The sequence below is a fragment of the Myripristis murdjan genome, chromosome 8 (genome assembly GCF_902150065.1).
Source record: "Myripristis murdjan chromosome 8, fMyrMur1.1, whole genome shotgun sequence".
Classification (NCBI taxonomy): Eukaryota; Metazoa; Chordata; class Actinopteri; order Holocentriformes; family Holocentridae; genus Myripristis; species Myripristis murdjan.
Window position 1 is genome coordinate 35,179,584 of NC_043987.1, and position 4,514 is coordinate 35,184,097.

The window sequence follows — 4,514 nt, forward strand, 5'->3', positions numbered from 1 at the left end:
CAGCCATGTTTGTCTCTGTCGTTCTGCCAACCTCCCGTTTCCTCCGCCTGCTCCCGACAACACTGACAACCTCCTCCTCCTCACGCTGACGTTGTAGTTTTTGTGATTTGTTGTGTTGTTGTTGTGTTGTTGTTGTTGTTGTTGTTGTTGTGGTCGCTTTTCCTGTTTGTCCTTTTCCATTTCTTCTCCTCCCTTTTTTTTTTTTTTTTTTAAAAAAAAAATATGAAAGTCACATTAAAGCCACCAGCAGAGAAACATGGGTTTAAACCTCTTTTTTATCTATAAAGACAAGAATCCTATGGCTACCTCAAGAAAAAAAAAAAGAAAGGAAAGGGAATTCCAGCTGTAAACAGTGCCCAGTGTTTTTGAAGGGCGGGGCGGCCGGCGGGGTCGACGAGGTGCTTTTACACTTTAGCAGAAACAGCTAAAGCTCAAGGTGCTATTCTCTCTCTCTGGAGTCTCCTGGCTGTGCGCCGCGGCTGTATTGTGCAATAGTGTTGAGGTCGCTGTGGCAGGGCGAGGGGCTTCTTGGTGCTAAAACAAAACCACAGTTGTTTTTTTTTTTCTTCTTGGTGTCCCGGCTGAGACGGATCTCTCTCTTTTTTCTGAGCCTTGGCAGCGTCTCTGTCTGAGTGAAAGCCTGTATGTGATAGTAACTCAGCTCGGTCCAGTGCAGATTTTAGGGAAAGTGAATCATCTTCACACCTTTTTATTTTTTTATTTTTTTTTCATTTTTGGTTTGAACCCCCCCCCCACCCCTCCCCTCCCTCCCCACATCCACCGTCCCTTCATCTGCCATCCTGTCCTCACGCCTAACACCGCCCCCTTCATCCTCCTGCTTCTTTCTTTTTGCTCTGGTTTGGTTTTGTTTCTTTTTTCATGCAAAGGGTCAACTTTGCCAAAAAAAAAAAAATGGAACAAAAGTGGAGATTTTTTTTTTTTTTTTTATAAATACAAATAAAGAGAACCACCAGCAAAGAGTTTGTGAGAGAGGGCAGACAGACACACGTATGAGGGAAAAACACCACAAGGATCTGTACCTATTTTGTATATGTATAATAATTTGAGATGTTTTTAATTATTTTGAATGCTGAAATAAAGCATGTTAAGTGGTCTAACGTTGAATCCTGGCTAATTTCCCTGACTGACTCACTGACTGCCCCCGGGGGACTTGAACCCAGAGCCGCTTGCACACCTACTGAACCAGCTGTACAGTGAAACCATGCAGATTAAAGAGACATGTCGGATAATAATGCCTTTCTTTTTTTTTTTTTTGTTGTTCAGTCTGAATCTTGTGTGAGAGTCAGAGAGGGCAGACAGGGAGAGGACGAGATACCTGAGATGTGAGGGAGCATTAACATGGAGGACACAGAGGGTGTTGGTTGGATTTCATGACTTTGTTTAAAAGTTCAGGACGGACAGGGGGAACATTTTGATGTGACGATGGGAAAGTTTCACCTCTGATTCATGAATATGTTGCTCTGGTTTGAATTGCCTGCCATGTTTCCCATCTCACAGCGTAGCCTCGCTGAGCCCGGCTCCTAAACCTGGAGGATAACAAGTGTTTTTGTTTGAGAAAAGAGGAGTAGGTGTCCTACCTGTGGGCCGGAGGAGCTCCTGACGCTCACTTGACGTTTGCAGCCGTGCAGACAAAACGTAGAAACGCTGACTCCCAGCAGCCGGGGGTTATTTCACTTCCACTCAGGGCATTAAATCCATTTTGGAAACGAAGACCCGGGCGCTGTAGATCCATAATCCACCAAGAGCCCAGCAGAGCTCGCCTGTCGGTGCAGCACTGATGCTGGTCCGTCAGCTCCATCCCGTGCAGATCCGTGTGGCTCGGAGGCTCGGTGCAGAGTGTCTGCTCGCCACAGAGGCTCTGGGGGTCGGCGGGGTGAAAACCTGCTCTGGGATCAGCTCTCTGGCACCGGCTCAGAGTCACAAAGACACCGATTGTCCACCTTGAGGCGGGCGGCTGCCCAGGAAACGGCGGATGGGTTTCCACCCCCCGCCGGAATCTGGATTATTTCTGCAAGAGGCTCTGTCTTTATTTGAGGCCTGCAGAGAGGAATGCTGCCCTCTCCGGTTTCACACACACACACACACACACACACACACACACACACACACAGAGGAGGCTCTGTGTGTGGGGAGGAGGCCCTCTGCAGCCCGGCAGGACGTCCCGGCACAGCACACACACCGAGGCCCTGCATGGTAGGGACACTGAGATCCAGGTGAAACTGCTGATCTGTAGCCGTCACAGGATCACAGCAGCAACACACACACACACACACACACACACACACACACCTAAATATACATGAAAAGATGTTTTCCCTGCACGAATACATGCAAAATATAGATAATTCACTGATCTGACCTTTAAGTTTACAGCATCTTAATAATTTTCTTGTAATTTTTATAAAACATTTTACATTCACTTTCATTTTTTTCTGTGTGTGTGTCTCCCAATTTTTTTTTTATTAGTTCTTGTCATTTTTTTTGCTATTTTTCCTTTTTTTTTTTGTTCTTCAGATGAAATAACCCCCCCCAAAATGTGCACACACACACACACACACACACACACACACACACACACATACACACACACATCCACATACACACACATACATATATGCACATGCCCCCAAATCCTAAAAAAACATTTAAAATGAACATTGTTAGCAGCTGAGTCTAAACGGTCCTCACTGCAGTTTTTCATGGTGCAGCTTTTATTGTGAAATTTGGAAAATGACAAAGAGTAGAAGCAGGTGCCTCTTCTCATATTTTCTGACTTTGCTTTCTGATTCACAAGAACACAGAAAAGCTGCCCAGTTACAGAGAAATGAGGAAGTGTAAAACCTGAGGTATTTTGTGTATTCACTTTTATTTTGAGAATATTTAATTCTCCCAGCTCAGATCATTAAGCTCAGTGAGGTCAGTGCCATAAGCAGCTCAGGCTGGTGCAGTGTGGGGCGTTGGCCACAAAAAAAAAAACAGTTTCACTTTTGTTTTCAGCAGCCAGTAGGGAGGGGGGTGGGGGGCATCACGGCTCAATAAAAGCACACTGTGTGTCTGAGGAGAGGGTTATTTTTCTCCGAGGTGACAGACACAGCGTCAAGTCGTTTTTTCCAAAGCAGGTAAGCTGACCAAACTAATTTACATTTTTTTAAACATTTAATTATTCTGGCCTCCTTCATCATAAAGCCACTGTTTCCTCCATGGGCATCACCACCTGTTAGATATTAGGTGGTGGTGGTGGTGGTGTGTGTGTGTGTGTGTGTGTGTGTGTGTGTGTGAGTGTGAGTGTGTGTGTGTGTGTGTGTGTGTGTGTGTGTGTTTGTGTGTGTGTGTGTGTGTGTGTGTGTGTGTGTGTGTGTGTGTGTGTGTGTGTGTTTGTGTGTGTGTGGGTGGGGTGGGGTGTGATGACTGTCCTGTGCTGATTCATGGTGCTGATGAGTTCCCGTGTCTTCGTCAGGCTGTCAGGCTGTTTCAAATTACAGACAGCATCGGCAGTCTGACATGGGAGGGCACACCACTTTGTTTACTGGTGCTAAAGACGAGGCTGATGAAAGAATAAAAGCCCTCAGGGTCATGACAATATGAGTCAATATCAGTATAGAGTGCCATTGAGACTTCCCAATGTCACTCAAAAAAAGATGAGATTTTCCACTGAACTCCATATCCATTGTATAAAGTAGACCATAAGCTGTTAGAAATGCATGTTGGTCAAGCTCCTGCACCTTTTATAAATTGACTGCAAGCATAGAAAGTACAAGTGAATTGCAAAATGTGTCCACCCTGTCATGGGACAATTTCTAAATAGAGTAAATATGTTCTAATCATATATTGATTACAAAATGTACATTTTCAGAAAGGTATTTGGTCCCTCGTTCAGGAATATATTTTAGTTTCTGGAAAACATCTCTCAAAAATACAGAAATTATGGAAAAATATGTTTGTATATGTAAAATCTGTGAAAGTTGTACTTTCTTTTCTGAATAAACTCTATAAATAAAGGTATCTGGTCAAACTTTGAAATAATACCGTTTGGCCCTAATCTCTTCAGAGCAAAATCACACAAAAGGTTTTGATAACTTGTGAAAATAATTATTTATTCACGTAAAACATGAACATGACGGGGTGGACAATGACATGACGGGGTGGACCTTGGCATGACAGGGTGGACAATAGTGAAGTGCCTCATATATATTTAAAGGAAACAATGTTATGGTTTTGTCAACAAATGTTTTTTGTCAAAACATGACTTTTTTCACCTACTGTATTTTGAATTGTGCACAGGTAGGCCACATTTGGAAATGACACTCAACAACAGCAAAAATAAATAAATAAACTTTAATAATAAGTAAACTTTTATCCAACTCATAAACTTTTATCCAACTCAGATGAATCCACAACACTCCCAACTTCAAAATGGGAAAACGACTTGGCCATCTCTCCCAACCCCGACTTCTGGACACAAATCTGCACAAATATTTTCTCTATGACGGACA